The sequence below is a fragment of the Phyllobates terribilis genome, unplaced genomic scaffold (genome assembly GCF_046119375.1).
Source record: "Phyllobates terribilis strain yellow unplaced genomic scaffold, ASM4611937v1 Scaffold_3__8_contigs__length_932513732, whole genome shotgun sequence".
NCBI classification, from domain to species: domain Eukaryota; kingdom Metazoa; phylum Chordata; class Amphibia; order Anura; family Dendrobatidae; genus Phyllobates; species Phyllobates terribilis.
Genome location: NW_027362763.1, coordinates 204,061,810 through 204,069,090, shown reverse-complemented (window position 1 = coordinate 204,069,090; position 7,281 = coordinate 204,061,810). Strand labels below are relative to the sequence as shown.

At 41.7% G+C, this 7,281-nt stretch overlaps 1 protein-coding gene across 4 annotated transcripts in view; it reads right to left on the bottom strand.

The window, feature by feature from the left end:
* Positions 1–5,731: 5,731 nt before the first annotated feature.
* SNED1 (sushi, nidogen and EGF like domains 1) overlaps positions 5,732–7,281 on the bottom strand; it is a 199,539-nt gene continuing 197,989 nt past the window's right edge. For all 4 annotated transcript variants that reach the window (XM_073674536.1, XM_073674535.1, XM_073674537.1 and 1 more), the window contains one exon: positions 5,732–6,788. The gene's annotated coding sequence lies outside the window, so the exon portion shown is untranslated. The remainder of the gene's footprint in view (positions 6,789–7,281) is intronic.

Below are 7,281 nucleotides of genomic sequence, written 5' to 3'. Positions count from 1 at the left end.
ATGGAATCCCGGGCTAGATTCATCCTCAGGAAGGGGTGTTGTCCCTTCAAGAAGGCTCCGATCACTGAAGCGGGCCATCCACGCCCTCAGATTGACAGACGTTTGGCGAATCTTAAATCCTCAGGGTAAGGATTACACATATTTTTCTCCTGCACATGGTTCATATAGTCGCATTGATTTCTTCCTGTTGAGTCATCACGCTCTTTCCTTAAACCCATCTGCCACAATAGGCGACATGTTGTGGTCTGATCATGCTCCAATTTTTCTATCCCTATCTATTCCTTCCTCTGTCCGACGCTCGTGGACATGGAAAATGAATGATCACCTTCTCAAGGATAGTACCTGCATGACGGAATTAAAAGATTCTGTTGATTCTTTTATGCAAATTCACAAAACAGATCAGACCTCAACTCCTCTGCAATGGGAAACTCTAAAATGTGTCATGAGAGGCGTGTTGATCAAACATGGTTCAAGACTCAAAAAAGAAAGAACACAGAGGGTGAGTGACCTGTTGAGACAGATACACATATTGGAGACATCGCACAAACATACATTGTCACCTAATACACTTGCAGAACTATCAAAAAAAAGGAATGATCTTAAGATCTTGCTTGAGCAAAAGTATCTAAGACATAGGGAGCAAACTAAAAGTTTTTTTTATGAATCGTCAGATAAATGTGGACGGGCACTCTCAAGATTGCTTCATCCTCGTTCTGTGGCAACATACATTCCATATATCAAGAAACAGAATGGGGAGGATGCCCATAACCCTTCAGAAATTATCGAGATATTTCGCTCATACTATGAGAAATTATATAATATTAAAGGGCAATATTCTGATCTCTCTCCCTGTGACCTAACTGCCCGAATTAAAGAGTATATACAGGATACTTCTTTACCATCCTTAGATAGCCAGGTCTCTGGGGAACTGGAAAAAGACATTACGGAGGAGGAGGTCAATCTTGCTATTCAATCTACACCATCTGGTAAAAGTCCTGGTCCAGACGGATTTACCCCAGCATTCTATAAGTCCCTTAAAACTCAACTATCCCCTATTATGCATAAAACATTCAACTCACTAAATGATAAGACGTGTTTCGTCCCCCAATCATTGGAAGCCCATATTAGTATCCTTCCTAAACAGGGTAAAGATCTTACAAACACGGCTAATTATAGACCCATATCATTAATAAACGTAGACATTAAAATACTCTCCAAAATTCTAGCAGAGAGACTGGCCCCATTGTTACCCTCCCTTATAAACACAGATCAAGTAGGATTTATTCAGGGCCGAGAGGCAAGAGATAACACCATTAAGACTATGTTGCTAATCTCCAAAGCTAAAAGCAATTCCGTATCTATGGGCCTTCTATCTGTTGATGCAGAGAAGGCTTTTGATAGGGTTCATTGGCAATTTATGAAGGAAGCACTAAACCAAATAGGCATTGGACCACGATTTTTACAGTTGATTTTCTCCTTGTATTCAGGTCCTACTGCCAGAGTTAGAGTTAATGGAGCCCTGTCCTCACCCTTTAAGATACAAAATGGGACTAGACAGGGGTGCCCTCTGTCCCCCCTTCTGTACGTGATAGTGATGGAACACCTGGCCAACGCTATAAGGAAAAATAGTAGTATTCAAGGGGTTAAAATAGGCACAAGGACTTATAAGACAGCACTATATGCAGATGATCTCCTCCTCTATGTATCTCAACCTCAGACATCTCTTCCTTCGTTAATGAAGGAGTTTGACAGATTTGGGTTCCTGAGTAATTTCAAAGTTAATTACTCAAAATCGGAGGCATTAAACGTATCGTTGCCGCAGAGAGAGGTTAGACAGGTGATGGACAACTTCCCTTTTAAGTGGAAATCGGAGGCGATAAAATACTTGGGAGTGCTCGTTTCTTCTGACTTGTCAAAAATGTATGCGCTAAACTACCAGTCTCTCTTGGACCGTACATGTAAAGATTTACTAAATTACAGTAAACTGAGAATGTCCTGGTTTGGCAAAATGAATGCCGTAAAAATGGATATACTTCCCCACTTTTTATATATTTTTCAAACTGTCCCTATCTCTCCCCCATGCAGCTTTTTCAGCAGATTACGTACAGTATTAACTAGGTTTGTGTGGGGTAAAGGTAGACCTAGGATAAGTATGCAGACTTTGAACCGCCCTAAGGCAGCTGGTGGAGCTGGATTTCCGAATTTTAAAACATACTTTCAAGCCTCTGCTTTGGGTCGCCTTCTAGACTGGCACTATAATTCTTTGACAAAGCAATGGGTCACTGTTGAGCAGGAGGGAGTAGTTGTTCCTTTGAAGCACCTTCCCTGGCTCTTCGCCTCAGATGTTTCCTCAATTGGAGGTTTGTCTGAATTGACTAGGGGTACAATCAAAATTTGGCATGCAATTATGAAAAAATACTTTTCCTCTAGTACAATCAGCCCTCTTATGCCATTATTCTCCAATCCCTCCTTCCCTCCTGGATATTTGAGGGATTCTTTTATGGGATGGAGAGCTAGGGAGGATGTTCGCCTTCTGCAGATATTCGAAAATGGTAGATTTCCGTCATTTAATACAATACAAGACAGATATCCGTCTAGAAAACTCCAGTGGTTGGAATATCTACAGTTACAATCGTTTTTATCGTCCAGGGGGGCAGTGCCCCTGTTCCAGTGTACACCATCTTCCTTTGAGAGACTGTTTTTGCAGGAAGCTCCTCCCAACCATGTAATATCCATGCTTTATAATTGTCTGATGGGGGTAAATATCTCAGGAAAGCTTAATTTTCAACATAAGTGGGAACAGGAATTGGGACATGTCATACCCTCATCAGACTGGGAAAAAAGTTTCTTGTTTACACACAAAATGTCGGGTGCAAATTATGCGCAGGAGAAAAATTTCAAAATTATGGCAAGATGGTATCGGTATCCTGTGAAACTCCACTCCATGTTTCCGGCAACTTCAGACATGTGTTGGCGATGTGGAGTGGAAAGGGGATCTATGCTCCACATCTGGTGGGAATGTAGTCGGATCAAACCTCTGTGGGATAAAATATTCTCTAACTATAACCTAATTACTGGAAATAGGGTTGAGAACTGCCCTGAGATAGCCTTACTTTCCATTCTGCCTTCATCGATTAGATCCCAAAAAAAAGATATTTTAAGATTTTGTTTAACGGCAGCTCGTGCGGTGATTCCACGTTATTGGAGGTCACCTCAAATCCCCCCAATCTCAGAGTGGTATAATGAAATGGCTAATATCTGCAGAATGGAGGAGCTTTCTGCTGATTTCAATGATTGTGCGGATAAATTCATGAAGATCTGGAGTGTTTGGATCTTGTTTCAAGACTCGTCGGAGTTCCACGGGCTATTTGGGTAAAAACTGATGAATAGGCGAATTGGATCCGGATTGGTGCTGGAGATGATTAGTGAAATTAAAACAGAACCTTAGCTCAGATTCCCCTGCCCCGTTCCCATTCCTTAAATCCTTCTCTCCTTTCCTATTTTCACTTTCTTATTACTTCTTCTCCTGCTCTCCCCCCTCCCCCCCCCCTTTTTTTTTTCTCTCTCTTTCTTTCTTCTTTTCTCTCGTTTTGGCATTGTTGATATTTGATATATGCTCTTGGTTCCATTGTTGGAACAGACAAAAGTAAGATTATATTGCTGGATAAAGGTGCCTCAGTCTTATAAGAAAAATAGTAGATATGTGAATATATAATATTTTGATCGTCGAGACTGAGCACTGGCTCCTACTGATGTTGATTTTGTATGTTTATGTCTTTTATTATTTCAATAAAAAGAGATTATACTAAATACAGGGTGGTCCAAAAGTAGGTGGACAGAAATAATAACATTTATTTTGATTTATATATAAAATTATATTTGCTAACACAAGCATAACATTGACAAATAAATTTTATTCTGAACAATAATACAAAAGCCCTTAAATTTCATCAACGCAGGTGCTCAAACTGTTTTCCATTACAATTTGCACAGCTTTGAAGTCGCCTCTTGCGCTTCGACAAACTTTTTTGCACAAGTCTCTTTGGGTATTAATTTCTTGAGATGCATCTCTTATGTAATTTTTCAAATCACTGACATTTTTTGGTTTTCAACTATAAACTTTGTCCTTGAGTACTCCCCAAAAGAAAAAATCCATTGGGGTCAAGTCTGGTGAACGTGCCGGCCAATCAAGTGGGCCTCTTCGGCCAATCCATTTATTAGGAAATGTTTCATCAAGATACTCGCGGACTACTCTTGAATAATGTGGAGGGGCCCCATCTTGTTGGAAATAAAGGTCATGTGAATTAGGCTGTTGCTGTACCTGGGGAACAACTTGATCCATTAGAATTTCGAGATACTTATCTCCTGTGACTGTTCCATCAAAAAATATTGGTCCTAAAACACCAAAACTTGAAATACCACCCCAAACATTGACACCAGACTCATTTAGTTGTTGCAAAAAAAGGAGCATGGACCGCACCTCCAAAAATCATACATTTGATCTAATGCCTCCGCCTCCGCTCCCGTTCAGGTAGGAAATGTTAGGACCCACTACGAGGTTTGCCGTGACGTGGCAGTGGGCTTCATACAGTCTGATCAGAATGTTAAACTAAGAACCTCATGTTCAGTTATATATATTTTTGCTGAGAGGCATTAGATCAAATGTATGATTTTTGGAGGTGCGGTCCATGCTCCTTTTTTTGCATTGTATATTCTTTCCCCTTTCTTGGACCAGCACTACTCCCATTTGGCACAGGTGATTTTAATTAGCAGGAGACTGCAAAGAGGGTCTAGCCTATTTTTGCTCTCATTTGAGAGCTTGAGGAAGATGAGTCACAATGCTCCTTTCTTGTGGTGTTGGTGCAGTGTGTCGGCCATTGTTGCTGTGGTTTTGTGCTTGTGGGGCGGCGTGGCCTGGAGTCATGGGGACTCGGTCTTGCAGCATGGGTGCTGTGAGGCACCAGGCCGCCCGCCCTGCTGGTGCATTGTCGCTGTGGCGGTGGTTGGCGCACGGCTCCGCTCCCGTTCAGGTAGGAATGTTAGGACCCACTATGAGGTTTGCCGTGACGTGGCAGTGGGCTTCATACAGTCTGATCAGAATGTTAAACTAAGAACCTCATGTTCAGTTATATATATTTTTTCCGAGAGGCATTAGATCAAATGTATGATTTTTGGAGGTGCGGTCCATACTCCTTTTTTTTGCATTGCATATTCTTTCCTCTAATGTTAAATGCATGTTCTCATTATACCAGTAAATACAATTATGTCTTAATATGGCCGGATAATTTGAAAGAAGCTTCATCACTCCACATAATGTTATCTAAAATTACTGGATTTTCTTCAATTTTGTTAAGCATAATCTCACTAAATTGCAGCCGCCTGTCTGGATCATCCTCCAATAAACCATGAATTAGACGTGGACGATAAGCTTTCCACCCAATAGATTTCAGGGTTCGCATGATAGAAGCTCGTGAAATTCCCAATTCCAAAGAGGCTACATACATAATTTACACCATGTTTGATAAATCTCCCCCTTCATAACCTTATTACACTTTCTGTCCACCTACTTTTGGACCACCCTGTATGTATTTTTTTTTTACAGTATAAGCTGATTTGTCAAATAAACCACAAAATTGTGGTGTGAAACAGGCCTTTGTGCTAGCCAGCAATTGCTTATATGTAATCTACAAGGTGAATACGCTCACCTTTATTAATAAGAGAACGTGTGCACTTATTTTATAAAATGTTTTATTATAAAAACAAAATAAAAACACACAGCGCCTGGTCTGACGGCAAAACGTAACACACAGTTAGAGCCCAATCTTAGGTGCAGCGCTGAGAGCTGTCGATCCCTCACCTGGAGGTCCAGCCTGACTGCTGCCACCTGAGCTGGGAAAATGTCCTGTACACGACGCTCTGATAACTGCTGCTGCTACGGCGTATGTGGGACGCGGTCATTTCCAGGTAAGGCTCTACAATCCTGAAGTAAACAATTCTGCACACATCTTCTTGTGGCACATAGACTGATGGGACATCCCACATACACAAAATGCTTTAGAGTCTCAAAAAAAAAAAAGACTGAGAAATTGCTTAATGAGCTTTTTGATTTGTCTGGCGCTGTCTATCAATCTCTAAGCTACATAATAATTGATAAATTTTTACCATTTCAAACTGTTCTTGCAGATGCAGTGACGAAACAGCAGCAGAGACGTACGTATCTGTGGTCATCAAAGTAGAGAGGCTTCTATCTCCCACGTACTAATCCATTTTGCCTGTGCCAGTTCATAGGAGCATGACAGCGTAAAAAATCTGCATGTCATTCCAGGATTGGAGCTAATAAAACTGACATGGATAGGAGGAGACTTGTGCTACATTTTCCAATATTGGGGCCAGCACTGGGCCAGTTTGAGATGTGAGGAGATGATCTGAGAAATTTCTCGGAGTTTGGTAGCAGAGGCGGCAATCTGGTGATCTGCCTGTCTCTCGGATTAGACAGTGCAAATGTTGCCAGGCCTGTAGGCAGAGGGAATAATGGTCTTGCAGATCTTTGGCTTAAGAGAAAAAGGAATGCCACCCCAATGGACCCCAGTAGAAGAGGCCACGAGGAGAGTCTCTCCTTTGGTCACTTGGTGACGGAATTACATGGCCGATGCTGGCTGTGCCTTTGCACGCGGACAGAAGTTGCAGGGTCCCATGAAGTTAGGGAGAGGGGCAGACAAGCTCAGTGCCTCACATGGGGCCATGTGATTTATGAATCCATCCCCAAGCAGTGGCTAGTGCTTCTGTGTCTGTGAAAGGATGAAGAACGGTCATAAAGGGATTTTATCATATATAGCTTTTATTTCTAATTCTTTCTTGTCATAGTAATTGAGAATCTGTAATGCATATGCAATGTGTGATTTGGGCATAAGATTAAAGCATTCTAGCCTGAGACCAACCAGCAACAGTTGGCTAGTGAACAGCCATTGTGACTGCCATATAGCCAATAAACTGCAGCCATATTAAAAAGGTTGTTTTCATGTTTTATACAGGAGCACACCACTTCCTGCTTCATTTTTTATAGGGGGACAGTGCCTTTTTGAATAGTCGTGCCACTGGCCCTAACCGCGCTCTCCAATGCAGCTTGCAGAGGTAACTTTGCCTCTGCAGGATGGGACTGAGGCTGGATGGATTCAGCCAGCTTTACGTCCGTTTTTTCCCACTTTTTATCTGTGGTGGTATTTTCTGACAAATGGGAATGGGACGCACTACTACCAATATGTGTGAATATGCGATATGACA